The sequence below is a fragment of the Coptis chinensis genome, chromosome 3, assembly GCF_015680905.1.
Source record: "Coptis chinensis isolate HL-2020 chromosome 3, ASM1568090v1, whole genome shotgun sequence".
In the NCBI taxonomy this organism is placed as follows: Eukaryota; Viridiplantae; Streptophyta; class Magnoliopsida; order Ranunculales; family Ranunculaceae; genus Coptis; species Coptis chinensis.
Window position 1 is genome coordinate 121,812,560 of NC_141458.1, and position 22,066 is coordinate 121,834,625.

Consider the following 22,066-nt stretch of genomic DNA (forward strand, 5'->3'; position numbering starts at 1 on the left):
TTATCCTAGTTGGCAACTTGGCATGTCGTTTTTCTAGGAGCTAAAATGCTTCTCAGCTCCATCGTTTTTGGAGCTATAACTTTACTTGTTTTCCTGTAATCATAGTTTGAATGTATAATTGAACAGTTCCACCAAAAAAGCTCTCTCATATAGTCATATCATTACTTCCATGCTACTCCAGCCATTTCATGTTTGGTGGACATCTGGAAGAACAGAAACTCCATGCTCTATGATAACAAGCCTGCACATATGGGGTTAGTCTGTCACAGAGGTGGCCCAAGGAACACATGGACAGGAGTCACAGGACAACTCAAGATAAAGTTGCAGTGCAACACTTAAATCTGGACTGAAATTCCCAAACGCACAAAAAATTCTTAAGAGTAGTCACTGCCGCCATCAGGTTCCATCAAAGTCAACACACATCGATCATCAAGAGGAAATCTTGGAATTGCTGGTTGGGGTGCTATACTAGGAGACCATAGTGGTGCAATTTGAGGAACTAGCGTTGGAGGCATAAGCGTAGAAACTTGCTATATGCCTGAATGTCAGGCGATCTTGGAGGGCACTACGAAGGTAGTGGAATTGGGCCGGAAGCACATATAGGTGGGTCTGAACTCAAGCAGTTGTCTGTGCCTTTCAGAGCAACAAGAGACTAGAATTTCAAAGGTGAAAGGAAAGAGCATTAAAGACATGCAAGCGGATCGACATTATTAGCTCACAATGATACTGCATAATACAAAATAGTACAGTACACAATGCTTCTGGAAGTTAAAGCTTAATGCTACTGGGTTTTGAACTATTCTCCACCCAGTTTCCCTAACGACAATGAGAACCACTGACCCAGAGGATTATTTAGTCTAGACATTTTTGTAATTTCCATATGCCACAATCTCTTGCCATCATTGTGTCAATAAATCCACGTTGCTGTCCCTGAGTCTCTATTTAGGAGGGAGATGTCACACTTCAGAAAACATATAGCATAATAAGCGAGACATCACCTGTTACTTGTCCTCTGCGCTCACACACAGCTATGTGGTAAGCCGTTGTATATTGATCAGTTAGAAGTAGCCTGACATGACAATGAAGTTCTTGACCACGGCCCCACCTATAAAAAACACTCCGCACGTTGACTACTATGACAAAAGATTGAGAAACACATTCAAACTACTTACTTTGCATGGCAAGTATTCCATATAGATCCAGTGAAACACATCGTGCATTACCTTCTAAAACAAGAACTGAAAAGTGAAAACCTTGTAAGCTAGCAAAAAAAAAGAGGGACAAGTAAAGAGTCCTCTATTATTTGAGCAGGTTAACTCTGATGCAAAACACGTGGCAATCACTTTTCCAGCTCCACACTGGGCCACCTCTAATGGACTTCCAAACTATTTTTTTCCGTTGATACAGGGAAGTAATATATAATGGCATTTTCTTCAATGCGCCAAATGCACTCAATGTGCACCAATCCACACCCCTCATCCACTCAAACCAAGGGTTGAGGATGTATTGCACAAAAGGCAAATTTTTTTGAGTGAAAATTTTCACAAAAACCCAAATCTCAATGAAAAAGATGCCAAATCAAAGGCAACAAATTGTGCTCATTGAGTCTACTCAATGTGATGCACATTGAAGAAGCACTCATATATATAGCATCATCAAAGGAATACATCAAACAACTTGAATTATTGGCCAGAAGCTGATTCTTCAAGAGCAATACCAAACCCCAACATCAGTAATACACCATGAAAGTAATGAAAAGAGAAAACCAAAAAACCCAGAAGAACCTCAAAAACAGAAAAGCAACAAGAACAGATAACAAATCACAAAGGCAAAGCCTAAACCCGTCACTATTCCTGTGTTCCAAGTGACCAAGTTCCAACACAACCAGTTCATTCCAACCTAAACTTCATCTTCGAAAGTAGAATCTAATTGTTTGGTAACCAATGACAATCTAATTGTGTCATGAAACGGTAGTACAAAACTAATTGATTTCAGTGTCTTGCCCACATTTGCAAGGTCAATTTACTAATCAGTTGTGAAATGGCGTTTTAGATGGAGTGGCGCCAGTTCAACGAGTAGAAAACAGGTGCAACCAAAAACTTGAATACAACGCAAGGTCAATTATGGACTTCTTAAATTCAACCTCTCAGGGCACCCACCATTGACACTATCAAATAAAATAACGAAATGAACATGACGACATGAAAAATATCTAAACAAAATATATCTTTTAACATCTAGCCTTACTGAAAAACAAAATAATATAAAAAACCAAAGCCAATAAAGCAAATTTTAGATACAGTTTAACAAATGGGAAAACAAAAGAAATCGGTTATTGGTAAAAATGGAAATAATAAAAAAAATACATCCATATTTGGAAATATAATAAGCTAAAAGAAAAGTATAATGATAGCACTTGCACAAAAAAATACTCAATGATTACTCGAAAGGAAACCTATGAAATGCAAAAGGAAAATAAGTAAAAAGGACAGCTGGGACATTTATGGCTAAGAACACACTAGGAGGGTGATGCCAGACCACGTGCGCTGGAGGTATGGGTGGAACCGAATTAGAGTGACATACCATCTTTCGGTGTCAGGTCCAAGCCATAAACACAGCGTCGAAGATAGTATCAACAAACACAAGGTTTGGAAGTGGCCATCAATATAGTTAGAGGAATCACAAGGATATCAATGATCCCCATCCTGTTCCACCCCCATATTCTCTATTCCAGAGTCTTTCTCTTCCTTGAGGCGTGTTCTTAATCACTCCACCGCCATGTGTTCCGTAAGTCCATATCAAGAGTTCCCAAAAGGGGCTTTATTACCTCAAATAAATAAGAAGAAATTTACTATACAAAATAACCAGAGTACAAGTATCAAATAGAATGAGGGTTCCTAAACAAATTAGGGAACTTGTGAAAACTTAAAAGAAAAAACAACGCACTAAACCAAGTTATAGCTCATGAAAACTCAAAATGAAAGGGGAATATGGGATAGAGCTATAGAGGCGATAACATTGAAATAACCCCAGAAAGAGACGTAGATTATAAAATACCAAAATAACAGTTAAAAGTTAAAACAAATCAAACTATTCCAGCAGCCAGACTTTTTAAAACACAAAACACAAAGGAAACTGAGAAAAACAATAAGCTATATGATATGAGTAAGGGAATCAACTCTACGCATAAAAAATAGGGAAAAAAATTAAAAAAGACAAAAAAGCCAAAGACAGAACAAAAATAGAATATCTTAATATAAAGAGCAAGATAGCATAAAACCAAGTAATTCTATGTGGTATAACACTTGGCACCAACTAAATCAAGTTCTAAATACAGGAAACGACTAACAAGGAAGTTGCCACAAACAAAAGGCCCAGAAAGAGGTGGCTCTAATAAAACAAGGTCTGAATTCATAAGTTCCCTTCTATTTTTGTTACTTGGCCTTTCTTCGGGGCCTTACCATTCTTTCAGCTATGTTCTAATTCTACCACCCTCTATGGGTGTGCAGTGTGCTATGTCCACTAGTCCTAATCCACCGTGCCAAAAAGAAATATTACCTTCAACAAGTAAAGGCCAAAAACAATACCTAAAAGCATGAAAATACCAAGAGTTCGTCTACCACGAGGATATCCCTATAGGGACGCCAGCCGAGACCGTTGGATCCGAGATCTAACGGTCCGAAAATAAAAAACAAACCCATATTCTCTCTCTTCCTTTTTGTTTTTGATTTTCGGACCGTTGGATCTCGGATCCAACGGTCTTGAAACACTCATCCCTATAGGGATATTCTCGTGGTAGCCCAAATCAAATACCAATATCTATAACATCAAAACAAACTTCCGGTTTTAAAATGAAAATACCAATATATATATATATATATATATATTTTTTTTTTTTCATTTTCTATTATATATTTTGTGATGTTATTTTTTGTATAATTTAATTTTTCACGTGTAATTTGTTTTGTTTTGGTTTGGTATATAATTTATTTAAGCCCAACATCCATTTTAACTAAATCAATAGTTATATAATTTATTTAAGTCAACGTCCATTTTAACTGAATCTCGTTATTCCGCTAAAATTGGAAATTTTAAAATTCAAAAATTTAATTGGAATATGTCGTAATTATTGTGGCTGAAATTATGGTTTTTGAAATCCTTAACTATGACTAAATGTCTAAATCTCATAGTGGATGACACATCAAATTGATTCAACTTTATTTGTTAACCCATATATATAGTGCATACAATACGATTTTATTTGTTTTTGGTGTACACTGTTACTTATTTTATGATTAGTTTACTGTTTTTTTCTTTTTTTCCAGTCACATGTGTGGTTAACAAATGTTAAAGCAACTCAATTCATTTTTTTTTTTGTTCTTTCAAAGTTTCATTGTCATTTTCTAGAAAGAAACTTTGTTATGTTAAACTTCACCTGATTAGTGTGGAAACTATTCTTTGTGGCGTAAAGGTTGTAGGAAAATCGTTTTTGGTTGAAACTATTATTTTTCGCAATTTAGTTATTTGTCTATTTTTTTTTTCGTAATTAGATATTGTTTAGAAAAAGTTGGAGACTCTGTGAAACTTTAGATGAGATTGTTTTTTTATTTATATCCTACTTTTTCGTAATTAGTAATAGAGTTTAAAAAAAACTTGAGTCTCTGTCAGTGCTCCAAAAAATGATTGGTAAGATCAAGTATATCTATAATATATATCTAAGGATTTGAAATACTTTTTTTTTTTTTTTTTTTTTTTTTTTTTTAGAGTTTACGAAAAATTAGAGACTCTATGAAACATTGAAAAATAGAGCCAAGAGGGTATAGCTATAATATATATCTAAAGACTACTGCTGAAAGAGCTTGTGTGGAAGTCAAGGCATTCTTATGGTATTGGTCTTCGGCAACTCTAGAAAGGAAGACTTACATGTTCCGGGACGTGGTGCTTAACTGACAAGGGATCATAAATAGTTCAATGTAATCGGTGGTACATGGTCCTTTTAGGTTGGACTACACCCCTAGCTAGGTACTTTAGTTCTTTGTTCCTTTGTCTAGTTTATGCTACTGGTGATCCTCTCCGTCACCACAGCGTACCACTACTTTTTGTGCTAGTAAGTACACGTACAAAATGAATGTAAAAAAAAAGATGAAGAAGGAAAACTAGACATAACTTTAAACTCATAAAGTCATTAATTTTCATTTCTTTTGTTGCCTTCGCTTTATTGCTGAAATTACGTTTCTATCCTACATTAATCTTTCCATATCACGGACTGTTTCTACTCCAAATCATCCTCTCCTTGGTCTATTGTTACACGTCCGATCCACTCAACTCTACATTATATTACACTGACGATTGATTAGTTGTTGCTTTCTATAACTAGAAGTTGTGCTTCTTCTATTCCTATTGCTTTCAGTTTAGCTTCACAATTAGACCAACTCAATATTTTAACAAGGCGTATTGCCAATTTTTATATGAAAGATTTGTAGGGAATGCTTTTATGCTGTGTTTGAGGAGGAGATTCATTGTTAACAATAAGTTATGTATGAAACTTATTCCAAAAATATATTTATTGTTAAGTGAACAAGAAAATCAAATTGATATAACAAATACCAATTCTTCTCCTTTTACTTAGTCACATACTAATACCTACACTCACTGTTTTGTTTGTTCAACAAAGGAAAAAATCTGAGTTCAGCGGAGACTCTTAACTCTGCTCCCACCTCCACCCACCTCTCCACCTCCCACCAACCCTCTCCCTAAGCCCATACCCAAACATCTAAGCCCAGATCCAGCCCAAAGAGCCAGTTCATCGTTTTTCTTTGTCCGGGGACTTGTTTTAAAGATGCTTAGTTTAGATTTGCTTGATACAAGTGTTTGTTTTTCATTGGTTTTGAGTTTAAACTAATAGGGACCGGACGCTTAATCATGATTAGCCTAGTAAAGCAAGAGCATAGCGTAACCATGGAAGATCGTTTTTCTTTTGATGCGTTTTGTGTTGGAACTCTAAGTTTTCTGGTGTTTTTTTCCTTGCAGGGGTTTTCTGGGTTTTTTTGTATGATGAGTTTTTACCACGCGAGCTGGAGTCGGAAGCTGATGAGACAATGGAGTTTCTATATAAACAATCTTTCACTGTTTCTTCATCATCTCAACCCCATTTTTGCACTATCTATCAAAATAACCATGCCCAGTTCCAAAGATCAAAACATTTTTACCCAAGACCACTCAAACAACATGGAAAACCTTTCTTCTGATTTTGCTCAAAAAGTTCGTTTGCCTTATAAATCAGCCCCTACTATTGTTTACTCAGACCGTATGAAATCAAAATTGTTGGATCATAATAAACTAAGCATTTTTATTCGCGGTCTTGGATGGAAAAATAGTAGCCGGAAATGCGTCGGCCGGTCCGAAAAACTTTGGCCTTTCAAGATTGTTAAGATGGAGCTTTATAGAAATGAAGTCTTTCGTGTCCGGCTTGAGAACCAACACCAATCGAACTGATCCTCCAAAGGCAACCTTGGATTGTGTCGCAAAGATATCTTGCAGATTGAACCTTGGATAGATGTGAAGGAAAACAAGGAACTTGATTTCAATAAGTTCTTTATATGGGTTCAATTACTAAACTTTCCTGAGATTTTTCAGGACAAGGAAATAGTTGAGAATAATCTACTTGAATCTGGTTGTTTTGGACCAACCCAACTGATGCACTTAGAACTATACCCAAAGCATAAAGAAATGGCTGAACTAACTAGAGTCAAGGTGTTGCTTGATGTCAACGACCCCATTCCACCTGGTTTCAAGCTTCCAGAATCGATTAATGGGGCGGAATGGATCCAATTTGCCTATGAGTATCTACCAATTTTCTGCTTTCGGTGTAGTTTCATTGGACATATTCAGGCCTCTTGCAATTACAATAATGCTGATTTCTGTGCTGAACCTCAATTCACCTCAACTGGTTTGAAGTTTGAACTCTACAATGCCAAGAACCGCATTTTCCCAAAACCAATTGCTGAGCGCCCCCTCCAAGAATCTCAAGTGATATCACCAATTGAACCACCTCGAGGACATTACCCTTTTCTCACCAGGAACTCTTTTAATGTAGAAGGGCTGTATACATCAATGAAAGGACCAAATGGCGATGATTACAACCCAGGACCATCAGGTAAAGGTAAAGGTAAAGGACCGATGATTATGGAATTAAACACCCCGACTCTAATCTCGGGGCAATGTGTCAAGATTTTAATGAAGATCGGATGATCAATGACAACCCCGCCAACTCAAGTCATTTTTCCCCCGATCAACTTTTTTTAACCATCAACTCCCCGCCATTCGGGCTTTAATCCACTTCCACAACGGACTTTCTATGCAAAGCATCACGCATTTAACCATCTAATCCTAATGTGGTTCCTTTGGTTGATCTTACTACGCAGCTTGGATGGAGAATGCTAAAACAGATGAATCAATTCAAAAGGCAAGAAATTAGTCAAGGCAAAGCCGCCGACATCGATGAAAACTTTACCCATGTCCGTGATCGAAGTGGTGGATAGCTTTAACATGGACAGAGAGCCGACGCAAGACTCCTCTTCATGTAATTATGGAGGATCGCGGAAAACTCCATGTCTTCAAATAGTAAATACTTTGTGCCTATCTAGCAGCGTAAGAGAAGCCGACGGTGAAGGGCAAATGGCCGAAGCGCACTCCACCCCAAGCAATGAATTGCATCAATTGAACCGGCCGAGGATGTGGCCGTTCCTCGACTTTGGAGGAGCTTTAAAAAGAAGATTTTGTTTTTAGGCCTTTGTTGATTTTTGTAATGGAAACTAAAATGTAGTAATCTAAATAAAGCTACTAGTATGATAATAGATTGGGTGACTATCGTTCTTATATGGTGCCAAGTATGGGTTTGTCGTGGTATGTGGTTGTTGTGGGGAAAGTTTTGTGAAGGTTGAAGTGTTGGGAGTCGACAGTTTGGTTTATCCATTGTAATGTCGACTTATTTATTTATGAATGGAAAGGAAGAGAGTTTTGTTTTGTCTTGTGTATATGGAAATCCAAACCGGCAATTCGAAGATGCAATGGGCTGTTTTACCTCGCTAAAGCCACAAAATGATGAAAAATGGATTGTGATGGGGATTTTAATGAAGTAACAACCCGGATCGAAAAGAGGGTGGTCGACCTTTCCACTTTGTACAAGCCATACCATTTCGATATGATTGCTGCCCGTGAATTGATCGACTTGGGCTTCATTGGGAACATTTTCACATGGACAAATAAACAAGTTGGACGACGCATCTAATATGGGGAATGACTTGATAGAACTCGGTTAATGCCGCTTGGATTCTTCATTTTGTTAACACAAAGGTTTACCATCATATGTCTATGACTTCCGATCATAAGCTCTTGGTCATCAAAGTTTGTAATGAATCAAATCACCTTCCAAGACCTTCCGCTTTGAAGCCATGTGGTTACAAGATAGAGCTGTGATCAACAAGTTCAGCTGGCCTTTGAAATTGACACTGCGGGCTCTCCCTCTTTTACCTTGTGTAATAAGCTAAAGCAATGCCAGCAGAACCTCAAATGGTGGAATAAGAATATTTTCGGTCTCTTAGACACCAAAATGCAAGACGCACAGCATAGACTTGAGCAGATTCAATATGAAATCCTTTCTCAAACCGACCTCGGGATGATTTGTTTGGCGGCCGAAAGCACACTCAAATTCAAAGATACAATGATCTTCTTGTCCAACAGGCTACTCACTGGGGTCAGAAATCTTGCTCTGACTAGTACAAGTTCGGTGACCTGAATACCAAGTATTTTCATGCTCTAGTCAAATGTCGTCGGCAAAGATCTTTCATTCACCGGATTAGTGACCCTACAGGGGCAATACTCACTGAAAGGCGCCAGATTGGAGATAGATTGACGGAATTCTTTGCAACTTTAATGACAACTTCTGAACCTTCTTTTGATTCGAGATTCTAAATGTAGAGACACAGCTTTGTCCATCGAGGATCTTCTTTGTCTCGCTGGCCAATTGACAATAAGGAGATTTTGTTTGCTTTAAAACAAATGCACCCTTTCAAAGCTCCGTGGCCCCGACGGTTTTCAAGCAATTTTCTTCCATCATTTTCGCACCTCGCCGGACCACGGTGTGTGATGCGGTAAACAGATTTTTACCCAAGGATCTTTTTCACTACAACTCAATCATTCTTTCATTGCTTTAATCCCAAAAATTTCACATCCTACATCCCCCAACATTATCGATCAATCACCTTTAACTAATGTAGTGTACAAATTAATCTAAAAATTATTGTAAATAGGTTACGCCTCTATTTCGAGGAAAATAATCAGCCCTTATCAAACCGCTTTTCTTCCACATAGAAGTATCCATGACAATGCTCTTCTAGCCAATGAGTTTTATCATAAAATTAGAGGTCGTGGAAATAGGAAATCCAAGTTCTTTGCTTTAAAGATTGACATGCAAAAAGCTTTTGATAAACTTGAATGGTCTTTCCTTAGAATTGTTCTTTCCAAATTTGGATTTCCTATTGACCGGATTAACCGATTATGTTTTGTGTGGAGAAAGTTTCTTACTCTATTCTCTTTAAATGGAGCTGCTCATGGTTTCTTCAAACCAACAAGGGGTCTCGTGCAAGGAGACCCTTTATCTCCGTGATCTATTCATTATATGCACCGAGATTCTATCTTTGAATTTTCTCGAAGTTACAAAGACAAGGTCTAATTCATGGTCCGCCGCCTTGCAAGACATCAGGCTGCTGTTTCCCACCTTATGTATGCCGATGATCTCTTTGTATTTGGGAAATGTGGTCGGCGGAGCAATATCACTTGAACAACTTGTTATCGAATACCGCAGAGTATCCGCCGTGACAATTAACGTAGAGACAAGTCTCGATTCTTCATCATCCAAAGCTCCACAGAGGCTTGTTTATTTTCTCCGCGAAATCCTTTGAATGCCTTCCACCAACTATATGCCGACCTATTTGGGAATACCAAATCTTACGGGTAGAGGCGCGATTCATAAATTTGTTCGATTATCTGCCGTTTTCAAAATAAGCTTGTCGGGCCGGAAGTCGAAGATTCTATCTAAAGCAGCCGTTTGACCTTGGTAAATTCTGTTTTATCTTCAATACCGACTCACACTATGTCTTGCACTTTACTACCGGCAAAGATTGTTGACACTATGGATGTCATAAGAAGGTCTTTTCTCCGGGGCACTCTCCTTCCGAGCGCTAAGATGCATTATTTTTTTGGAGGCTTGCTTGTAATCGCCAAGGGTAATGGAGGACTTGGCATCAAAGACCCACAGCTTCAAAAATTATGCAATCGCTTTGCCAAAAAGCTTGGGATTTGCTACAAAGAAAATTCCATGTGGGCTTATACAGATGAAGGGCAAGTACTTCCATTCAACAAGTTTTCTCAATGCAAAATCCGAGCAATGACTCCATCATGTGGAAGCAACTCTGCGTGCAAAAAGGTGATTAGAGCTAGTTGTTTTGGAACATTGCGACCGGTTCATCAATTAAAGCATGGGAGGATGCTTGGATTTTAAATGCTAACGAACCTTCGCCGATGCCTCCAAAACCACAGGCATGTGATTTGGAGTTAGTTGTCGATTTTATAAACCATTCTAATAACACATGGAATTTGGAATTGCTTCACATAATTTTGGGCCGACCGATTTTGTTCATAAAATCACTTCCATTCCTTTGTTCCACACGACCGATAGTGATAAACTTGAATGGAAGTGGACTAGTTGGGATGTTTTTCTCAAGTCAAAGATATAATGGATGTCTACATTTGGTGAATTCGAAAGTAGTTTGGTGTGCTTAACAAAGGTTTTGTTCAAATTTGTATGGAGACTCAAGTTACCTTTTCAATTAGATTTTTCTTGTGGCAATGTTTTGTGGTGTCATCCCCGCGATTGGATCATTTGGCATCTCTTCATTTTCAAGTTTATGCGCAGTGTACTCTATGTGAGACTACTTCAGAGACTCCATTTCATGTTTTTTTCGAATGCAGCTTTGCAAAGGCTGTATGGTGAGGCACAAATTGCTTGACAATGATCGACGACGTCCTCTACTCTTCTGCTCAGGATTTTAAACAAAGAATTTTCCAGATGTTTAATACAGTAAGGAAGCGGCCTGAAGGGGATATTCAAGTTTGCCTGCTAGGACTGGGTTTGTGGTTCATTTGGCTTGCAAGGAATGACTCACGTTTCAACCGCAACAGTCGAGATCCTATTTTTTACATCGAAAGATTTATGGATATTTGCAAATTCTTAAAGACATCCTTGATGAAAAAGAACACAAGGAGCTTTATCACTATATATATTAAGTGGCATCCACCTATTGAAGGATGGGCAAAACTCAACACGACGGAGCTGCCCTTTTGCGAATCCGGGATTCGGAGGTGCCGGGTTGTGTTTTTACTTAATGGCTAATGGTCGGGTTTATCATGGGTGTTGCGATCCCAATACTTCACACCTCCAACAATTTGGCTGAGTTTTTGGCTATGTTATATGGTATCCATTTGGTCATGAGACTCCGCGATCCGCAAGATTGAACCGAAACCGATTCTCACCATCGTACAAATACATGATCGCTACAACGGTCGATACAAATTGGCTGTTGGCGAAAATAAACAGGGAAATCATGTCTTTGTTACAAAATTTTGAGGAATTCAGAATTCTTTGGTGCTACTGTGGAGGGAAATTCAAGTCGCGATCTGTTTTGCTTCTCATCTTCGCTAGTTTGGCATCGCCGATCGTGGAGAGCACACCCGATTGCAGAAAACACTTCTTGGTCTTTAGATGACTTAAGTTTTTACCTCCTTTCTCTTCCGGTTTGGTTACATCGCCACCACCGTTCTGTCGCTTCAGTCCTTGCTTTTGATGCTTGGGGCTTTTGTAAATATAGAATTATAAATAAATAAGATCTTAGCTTTCGATAAAAAAAAAAAAAATCCTTTAGTTCAACGAATGAACTTAATTTACCAATGATTAAATTCGAGCCTAGTGATGATCACTATGTCCTTAAGACGTTCTCTCTCTGTACTAAAAGTTGATAAGTGGTAAGCACCCAAAACTGTAATATAAACCCCGTAGAGACATTACATATTGGTTAATTATGTGTGTAATAAATGCAAATTAATTGGATTTACACTACGGCATAAAGCTATCTTTCAGCTGCTGATCATTGGACAGTTTAAACAAAGCCATGTAGCACCAAAGAGTTATATTGAGCTTGAAGATCGATCTTGCCATTAGAGGATAATAGTAAAAAATATGATCTATAATATATGTTTTGTAGTTGCTGAAAATTTGTACAATGAGAACCTTCCCCATCTAATTAAATTTAAAGAGCAACGTTGTAACACAAATCCCAATTCGGTTGTAGAGCAACTCTTATGACGATGAGGAAGAAGATTGCAAAGGATTTGGAGGCATTTGCAACTCTTCATTGTTTCCTTCTAACATCTCCACCACCTTGCTCATTGAAGGCCTATTTGTTGGGTGTGTTTGTATGCACCAAAGAGCCACTATGATCATCTTTTTGGTCTTCTCCTCTTCAAAAATCTCAGAGGATCCTTTTATATTGAAATCTGGTTTAAGATGATTATATATCCACTGCGGAAAGTAAATCTCACTCATGTTCTGCACTGTTACATCAATGTTCTTTCTCCCACCAATCATTTCTAACACCATCATTCCATAACTATAAACATCTGACTTGTGAGACACACCTCCAAAGTTTCTAAACGAGACTTCAGGTGCAATGTAACCTGGAGTTCCTCGAGCTCCAACCCAGGACAAAATACTGATATCTCTTGTTGGACAATGTTTAGCCATCCCAAAATCTGAGATTTTTGGGCAGAAGTTTTCGTCTAGAAGGATGTTGTGAGGTTTTATATCGAAATGCAAAATGCGGGTGTTACAACCACGATGCAAGTATTCCAACCCTCTAGCAATACCAAGTGCTATTTGGTAAAGCTTTTCCCATCCTAGAGGAGGCATGATACTTGATTCCTTGTCTTTGTAAATAAATCGTTCGAGTGATCCATTCGGCATGAACTCATACACAAGAGCTCGTTTAGTTTTCTCAGTACAAAAGCCGAGAAGGTTTACCACATTGACATGGTTAGTCCTGCCAATGGTAGTAACTTCATTGATAAAATCTTCTCCATTACCCTTGGATTCATTCAATACCTTAACTGCCACTAAACGGCCATCACGAAGCTGTCCTTTGAACACACAGCCATATCCTCATTTGCCTAATGTATTTTTGAAGGAATTGGTCATCTTCTGGACTTCTGAATACTTGTACCTTTGTAGACCAAGACATTTATAGTTCTCCAAGAACACTTCCACATTTGTTGGACTTTTGATTCTGATAGGTCACTAAGTTTAATAATGAATAAATATTCCTTCTATAAATAAAGAGTAAGATAAGACATAATACTCCAACTCCACCAGTAGATGCACCTATAAAAAAAGAGAAAACAAACTAAGCTATATCATTTAAGTTTTTAAAAGAGTAGAATTATGTGAAGTTTATGGTAAGCTCACCAATTTTGACCTTTTTTAATCCACTAGTTTTGCCTGCAAGCATGAGCTTATCGTCATTAAAATCTCATTCGGGACTATTCTAATATCTCAACAACTCAATAGCTCACATCATCTAACTACTCTATAAAATCTACCCAAGTTAACAATGCATGTGCCGATCACAAGGGTCGTAGATTTGTAGTTTCAGTCGATTTACTTCAATACCAAAATTTAAGAAAACAAAAAGGAAGACACAAATGGTGTGACCCTACTATGTTTCCTAACACGAAAAGCTATAAAAGGTTGCTATGACCCCGACTCTTTTTTTTTTTGATAGTCAACAGATATATGTATATATATTTAAAAAACTGAAAGTGTAGAGGTTACAGACAGTCTATCATCTTCCAAATAGTGAATCAACCAACTAGGTGGCATTGACAACTACTCAGAACTAGGAAGTAAATTATGCCCAACAGATGCCAACTTGTGGGCTACAGAATTAGCAGATCTATTGATCCACTTAATATTTACATTATCAAAAGTAACAAGCTCTTTTATTACATCTTCAAGTATAGTCTTTGAAGACCAAGAAATACTTGTTGGTTGACTCCCGACCCTAGACACGTGATTTAAACGATTTAAGATGGAAAACAACTATCCACATATCTAAAATGTTTCTTGACCATCCAAGACTTCAAGAGTATTTGTTAGAAAACAACAAATTCAGTTGGGCCTTATGAAGGCCTTTATACATCTTATCAAATATTTGCCAATGGATTCACCAATAGCTAAACAATTATCAACAAAGACGAAACAAAACAATGGATGCCAAAATACATTTTTCATTTTAACGGTGTTGAGTTCTGCAATATTAATCAATGAAAAACTATCTTTACCAAAAATAAAAGTTGTGGCTTACGTGTTTCTATGCTCATGGCAAGCTTTAATACAAACTCCACCACTATAAAAATTTGATTCTTATTGTTTTGATAACCACTCTATCATCATGTTATTTTTACGATGAAAAAAAAAAAGCTCCTTTGGATGATAATCTAGCTAGTATAAATATGAATGTTGGGTTACCTTTTGGCATTGGCCGTTCACTAGAGTTGCCTACAATGCAAGCATGAGATTGTTATTAGTACTACAAGAAAACAACATGACACAATTAGCATCCCACATAATATTTTTCTTTGAAAATTTGTTCTATTTTTCCTAATGAAAAGATAATGGTTAATTTGTCTAAATCCACCCACATTTGTCACCAGTTTATAATAAACCGCCTACATTTGTAAACATCACGATTTCTCCCGCGCGGTCTGACTTCCACCCAATTATGTTTGTATTCAATCTAATACCAAAATTACCTCTAAACCAAGGGTATAACAGGTATTTAACAACAGCTCTTTATCAAGTATAAAGAAGAAAAAGACCAAATGTAATAACGACTCTTTTTTAGGAGTAATTTTGGAATGACTTCCATCCCAATTATGTTTGTATTCCACCTAATATCAAAATTACCCGTAAAAATATCAAAATTACCCGTAAACCAAGGATATAACGGGTATTTAACAACAACTCTTTATCAAGTGCAAAGAAGAAAAAAACCAAATATAAAAACGGCTCTTTTTTAAGAGTAATTTTAGAATACTAACAGAACTGGGATGAAAGTCAAACGACGCGGGGAGAATCGTGATGTTTACAAATATGGGGGGTTTATTATAAACTGGTGACAAATATGGGGGGTTTAGACAAATTAACCCAAAAGATAATAAATGCCCAGATGTCTAGCTAGCTAGGTTAATTTTGGCATGTAAGTTTTGCTTGTTTCCTACAACATTGTCGTAATGTGACAAAGTAAGCCACCTAATCACGTCTCAGGCAGAAAATACACAAAAATCTACTTGACAGGAAAGAACAATTGAAGTTGATCACAATTAAGCTAGAATCAGGAAACGAGTTGTGGTGTATTCATAAGCTATTTGGTGCTTGGCAATAATGACTTTCCATCAAATGTATCTATTTTTTTTTTTTTTTTTTTTTTCAATCTGTCTGTTATTTTTTTTATTTATTTATTTAGAAGTATGGATGTTGGGTTTACCTTTTGGCATGAGTTGTCCTGTAGAGTTGCCTACAATGCAAACATGAGATTATCATTAGTAATACATAGCAAACAACTAACGTTATAATTTTTTCTAAACTTTGTTGTACCCTTCCTTAAAAATATAATAAAGGTTTATAAGTCTAGCTAGATTCATTTTGGCATGTAAACTTTGTTTGTTTCCTACAACATCGTTATTAATGTGACAAAGTAATTAAGACACCTAACTGCGTCTCGGGCAGAAAATATATAAAAAATGTACTTGACAGGAAAGAACAATTTACATCGATTATAAGAATTAGGAAATGGGTTGTGACACTCTGGATTGGGCTTAGTCCCACATCGGTTAGGAAGTCGTCTAGTTAGGATCCCGATTATATTGGATCGACTACCACTTACTAATCATATCGAGGCCTTTTGAGTTAAAACCTCATACCAATGGTTAGGTAGACTTTGGACCTTGGTCTTTGGGTGACATAAGTGAGAATAGTATCAACATTGTTTGAGTATGTGGTAGCTATGATGTATTCATAAACTATTTTGTGTTTGGCAGTAACGACTTTCCATCAAATGTATTTTTTTTTTCGTTTGCCCATTCTAAAATATTATAGTAGAAGTATAGAACAAACGACCGTTCTCTTCTATATAAAATTCAATCTCTCTACTTGAGAGTTGAGAACTTGAGACAATAATATATTTACTAGAACAAATGCCAAAATACACCAACCATAATCGCTAAGGAACAAAATAATTCGAACAAAAGTAATAGACAAACAATAATGCAGTAGCAAACCCAGCATAACATGATGTATACACACAAGTAAGAATTATACTCCACCATAGTAAGGAGTTGCTGTAAACACACAAGTTGTCAAAATCAGGATTAAGTTGAAACAAGAGAGTAAGCGGAGAATTGAAGAAATTAGGAGCATACGTGGACAAATTCTTTGCGCAAACTCTCCATTTTGGCAGTTGCAACTAAGAAAACCAGTACTGTTATATCGGCACAGACCTCCTGAACTCTCGCAGACCTGACATTTAATAGGTGTAGACCAGCCAAGCTCAAACCCTAGTCTTAATTCCTTTGTTAAGTTTGGATCGATACCATTAAAACCATCATAGTACTTATCGTAAGAAAACGGTACCACCACACTCTCCAAACATGTTCTGTACCCGTCAAAACCATTTGGAACAACGTCAAAGAAAGAATAAGAACGTAGATTGGTATTGTTGTAGTATTTGTCTAGACAAGGGAGAGACTGCTCCCCATTTTGGGTATCAATACAATTGTAGAAGATGATCGAATTGGCAGTAGAATCAGCAATGAAGTGTAAATACGGTGTGGATTGTAACGAGACATTTGTTCGTGGTTGAGGACAATCTTGGTCTACTATATCCAAATCCACTATTGTTACAACTTTCCCATCGTAATTTATTTCTCGCACAAGATAGAGATGGTTGGAGATATTAATGACCATATCAGAGTCTAAACACTTAATCTCTAATCCTGGATATCCATCATCATCAATAGTCCCGTTAGGATATTCAAATCGAACTGGGTATCTAATACTAAGCCCAATCGGACAAACATCGGAAGTCACTAGAAGAATTCCATTCAGGCCGATGATAACTAGGACGAAAGTGAGGAACTGAAGCAATTGAAACATGACAACTCCAATCTTACTTCTTCTTTTGATCGATCACCCAAGCACCATCTTTTTACAACTCTTATAAGCAACTGAGTGGAACAACAGTGATAATATTTTTATTAAGGGTGAACTAGTGTTATGATTGTTATCCCACTAGATGAGCCAATTAGGATTCCACCACCGCCCTACTAAATGGGAAATTAAGGTATTTCTTCTCTAAATACACATAAAAAAAATACACACACAAAAAAAATTCGGTCCCCCAATTTTTTTTTTTGTATTTAGAAAGCAAGAAATTGGGCTAGAGAGTCTCATTAAAAAAAAAAAAAACAACTCTAAAGCCCTATCCATAATTTTTTGGGTTTTAATACCCTACATTGTTTTTTATTCGCCATAAGTTTTTTTATAGAAAATCTTTAGAATCTAAGCTTTTGACTCGAGACCAGTGCCACATGTTATTTTTAATATAAATTATTCTCTTTTCACCCTTCCAAAATAACTACTTGTAGATAAGATAACTACAAGGAATAAAAATTGAATAAGATAACTACTTTTAGATAAGATAACTAATAGAACAAAAAGAGTAGATTTTGGGTTTGAATAGAATTTAGCAAAAAAGTACGTGTATTGCTCCAAAAGTTAAATTTGACACTATCTGTTTTTCATCGAAGAATGTGGAGTTATAAACTTATACATTTCAAAATGCAGATGCACCATGTTATAAATTATATATTTTAAAATGCAGACGCACCACGTTATAAATTATACATTTTAAAATGCATACACACCACGCATTTTAAAATGCAGATACAAAATGTATTTGATTATTTATTTTGTGGGCTTGATTAACTACTATTAAATGAAACGGATTGGTTTAGAGTTTAATGTTTATAAATTTAGGATATAGGGATTAAGGTTTAGTGTCTTAAGGTTTAGGCTTTAGGCTTAGGGTCTAGTTTATAGGGGTTAGGGTTTAGTGTCTTAAGGTTTAGGGTTTAGACTTAGAGTCTAGTTTATAAAGATTTTGAGTTTAGTGTCTAGTAGTTTGGAGTTTAGACTTAACGACTAGTGTCAAATGCCTCCACAAAATATTGGAGGCATAATATTTTTTTGTTTTTTCATTACCGAAAAGCTAGTGTGCGCAGGGTGTACTCAGCGTATAACATCTGGGCCACTCATATAGGCACAAGTACTGGTGTATTGCATCAAAGAAGTATTGTCCAAGGGCTCTCATTCCTGCGCACTCATACACTATGATGCACCATAGATGTCCTCTTTTCATTATATGCATTTTTAAATGTGAAGGCAAGTAGTTATAAGTGAATTTTTTGTGTGAAATTCAATTTTTTGTTTTGTCTCCCACTATGTTACTGGGTAAATAGTCGGTTATGTTTGTTTCCAAGTGATGATATTTTCGTCTATTCCTGGTAAAGTTGGATAACAAGTGGTTAGTTCCATATTCTGGTCAAATCGGGGTATTAAATTCTAAACAAATTTAAGAGGAGTCTTAGGACTACTAAATATTTATAACTAACTCCTATAAACTAATTTTCTGATTTAGAAAGACTCTAATTGGCTCATCTAGTGGGGTAATATTGGTTAATCTTTTATTAATAATAGAGCTCATCTATCATCAAAGATGTCGGTCCTCTGCATTCAAGTCCATATAAGAGAATTCTCCATATAATGTGTGGTCGCACTTATTCTATGTCCACATAGTTTGAATTTGGTGCTCGATCTCGTGGTCAAACCTTGCGGACTGAGACCATTCTCTTTCACAATTAAACTCGCTTTTATTCCACATTCACGAACCAAGATGCTTTTAATTTTTAACTACAATTTATAGTTTTGCTTTCTAAAAATTAGTCCAATTCACTCATGCCCCAGTATCACTCTCAAGTAGGGGTGATAATTTGGCCCTCAGGCCCTCAACCCAGCCCGATCCGGCCCTCAAAAATGCGCGTCAAAACCCTCAAAAGTTGGCCCTCCACAGTTTGATTCAGGCAATTACCGGCCTACCCTCATGCTTGTTAGGTAAGGCTAGGGTCTAGGATGCGGGAGCATAGGCCCGGCCCAATTTGGCCTCCGAGCCCCTCACTTGGCCCTCAGTATTTTTTATTTTTTTTATAAGATATATTTTATTTTTTTACATTATATATCTAGGGTACCACAATTATCCCTATTTGACCTAATATTTTCACTACAAATGATGTTTAATAATAGTAGTTTACCACATATCATATGGGGTATTTTGTAATTTGAGTAAAAGAGGTCAAATATAAAAAGAAAAGTGAACTATGATTATTTTGTGTAAATCCAAAATAGGGGTGATAATTTATGTATTATACCATATATTTGTGTAAACCCTAAAAGAAAACCACATTTTTTTTATTATTTTACATTATATTTATGTATTATACTATAATTATCTAAATTGTATAAAAAAATTATTAAATTAGTTTTCAATAGGGGATAAATTATAACATAATATAATATATGCACTTTTGTAATTGATTTAGTGATATGTATATAAGTCATATATAAAGCAAATCCAACCTAACAACATAGTTAAGTATGAAAAATGTAGATGTTTTAATAATATCATCTCTTCCACCATCTCAATCTATTTTTTTCTAAATATATAAGAATTAGTTTTGTATACTTATATACATATTATTAAATCAATTAAAAAAAAAAAAAAAAAAAAAAAAAAAAAAAAATCACAAAAAAAATAGTAAACTAGTGAAGTATAATTAGACCGGGCCCGACCTGGCCCTCATTTGGCCCTAAAAAATGAGGGTCGAGGGGCGGGTTAAGGGCTTGAGTTTGCATGCTTGACCCTACTCGACCCGGCCCTCAATATCAAATAGGGGCAGGCTGACCCGGCCCTCAATCATGAGGGATTTTATGGTTTGAGGGGCGGGCTAGCCCGGCCCGGCCCTTTTATCACCCCTACTCTCAAGTCTCAATGTCACACGCAATCTCACATGACTATGCATGTAAGTGGCACACGTATTCGTGAGAGAGCTGGATAAAATATCAGGCGAATACCATTTTACCAAAAATTTCATGCGGTAAGGGCATCACCAATGGGCTTTTATAAGTCTCTCTATCTTTAAATTTGAGGGACCAATGCTAAACTGGGCTTCCAATACAGCCCCTATATGGGCCTTTATAGTAACCATTCTGAAAAGATATCTTTATTTCTATCACAATTTTAAAGGATCCGGTCCATTTCGCAAATAAGGCCCATAAAGATTTCAGTTGAAGTAGTCCCCCACATCAACAACTTTTTCAGTATTTCAAGTTTTTTTAGACCAAAAAAGGGAAAATGAATTTTAGAAGCCACTGGACTGGAACCTAGAACATGCAATTCACAAGTTAAATACACTTCCACTATACCAGTTTCACATCAGCTGAAAGCTTAAGCAAGATTTACCATTCAATATAAATGTTTGCATTGTATAAACTAAAATATAAGGGTCCTCTATGTCCCTTGTCTCCTCTAAACACACCATGAAAAGGCTGATGTGGCCCTCTATTTTGAGGGCCTGCATTGGTGATGCCCTAACACTTTGCAAAATTCAAAAATCCCCACACTTAGGCACTCACCTTATTGAGATTGAAAGACTTCCTATTGAATTAAAAACTTCTCTCGAGACTTGTTCGAAATTTAAATACCACTTGGTGGCGCATAGGCAAAGGTCGAAATTGCCAATGGGCAAAAAGCCCAAAATATTTTTGCAATAAATTGAGCTCCAGACACTTTCTTTAGTGTGTTTTTTGTCTAGAGAAAGACCAATATTATCTTTTGATTCTACTCCAATTTTAGCAACACGCCACTTTTTAGGCGTATTAGTTGTTTTTAAAACTTCTTATTTCTCCTTTTTACCCTTTCATTTGTAACTGTCAATTTCTTCCACAAATAAATAATACGAAAATCTATTGTGCGCAGGCTAGATGTGTGCGTCAATTGAGGCCACTCATCAGGCAAGGGTGCATGTGTATTGCTCCAAAATGTACTGCAATCAAATAATATATACAATTGTCTTATTAAAAAAAAAACCATTTGTCCTTTCACAATTTCACAATTTGAATTACATCAAATAAAACTTAAACATGTTATTCAAAATTATCATACATGCATTTTAAATTGCTAAAGTTGTATTGAAATTAGTTGTAATCAACATATATTTTTCCCATTTTTGAAGTTGATGTTTTCCACATTGTTTTGGTTTCTCAAAAATTCATCTCACTTTTAATTGAAATTTTGTAGATTTCGGATGAATTTTAGTTATTTTGATTAACTCACTACTTTTTGGTAACTGATTTAGTTCGTAGTCTTTTTTTAGTTGGTAGTTGCTTATTTAGTTGGGACTAATAAAAGAGGTCAAAATTGTAAATTTCAGTCTGAAATTTTATAGAGGAAAAACGAATTTTTTTTTTTTTGCTATTTCCTTTTAACTTAATAAATTTGCGGCTGTAGAGTTACTAAAAAAAATAATGTGTGCATTCCCAAATTATTTAACCACTATCTAAAAGCGCAAAATTGGGTATAGGTACACAGACGCAAATTTCTTATGTTCAGAGGAAATAACAAACTTTTTTTTTGTTTTTCCTCCATAGAAACTGAAATTTGACATCTGTCTCAAATTTGAGGCTGACTTTTACAATTTTGACCTCTTTTATTAGTCCCAACTAAAGAAGCCAACTACCAACAAAAAAAACTACTTAACTAAAATCGATTACAAAAGAGTAGTG

The 22,066-nt window shown here is 36.3% G+C and overlaps 1 long non-coding RNA gene and 1 pseudogene across 2 annotated transcripts; both read right to left on the minus strand.

Annotated features, from left to right (window-relative positions):
- Positions 1-515: 515 nt before the first annotated feature.
- Positions 516-2,718, minus strand: LOC147513896 (uncharacterized). Its single transcript, XR_015215739.1, has 3 exons — positions 2,584-2,718; positions 999-1,105; positions 516-652 (listed from the first exon to the last, which is right to left on the minus strand). It is a non-coding gene; the product is annotated as an uncharacterized LOC147513896 (long non-coding RNA).
- A 9,627-nt stretch (positions 2,719-12,345) lies between these two features.
- LOC147513897 (LEAF RUST 10 DISEASE-RESISTANCE LOCUS RECEPTOR-LIKE PROTEIN KINASE-like 2.4) lies at positions 12,346-17,439 on the minus strand (annotated as a pseudogene). Its single transcript, XR_015215740.1, has 5 exons — positions 16,591-17,439; positions 15,657-15,686; positions 14,639-14,668; positions 13,577-13,609; positions 12,346-13,492 (listed from the first exon to the last, which is right to left on the minus strand). The product of XR_015215740.1 is annotated as an LEAF RUST 10 DISEASE-RESISTANCE LOCUS RECEPTOR-LIKE PROTEIN KINASE-like 2.4 (transcript).
- Between the last annotated feature and the right edge of the window lie 4,627 nt (positions 17,440-22,066).